Below are 241 nucleotides of genomic sequence, written 5' to 3'. Positions count from 1 at the left end.
GGGGGGGGGGGAGAGAGACTGGCGATGAATGAATGAACGAGCCCACTCCATCCATCAGGAGCATTTCTCTGCCCAAGAGATCATGGTGCCAGTGGGTGGATATTGTTACAGCCCAAACATTAGGGAAGGTTTCTGTGAAAATGTTTTAAGAGAGGAAGTGTCTGCCTCCCACCAACCCTCAGCTGCAGTAACTCTGAAGAGTTCACAAAGCCCAGACAGCTGGTGCTACCAAGGCAGACAA

The sequence above is a fragment of the Nematolebias whitei genome, chromosome 19 (assembly GCF_014905685.2).
Source record: "Nematolebias whitei isolate Nwh7 chromosome 19, NemWhi1, whole genome shotgun sequence".
NCBI classification, from domain to species: domain Eukaryota; kingdom Metazoa; phylum Chordata; class Actinopteri; order Cyprinodontiformes; family Rivulidae; genus Nematolebias; species Nematolebias whitei.
The sequence above is the reverse complement of the archived record's forward strand: the minus strand, read 5'-3'. Positions refer to the sequence as shown.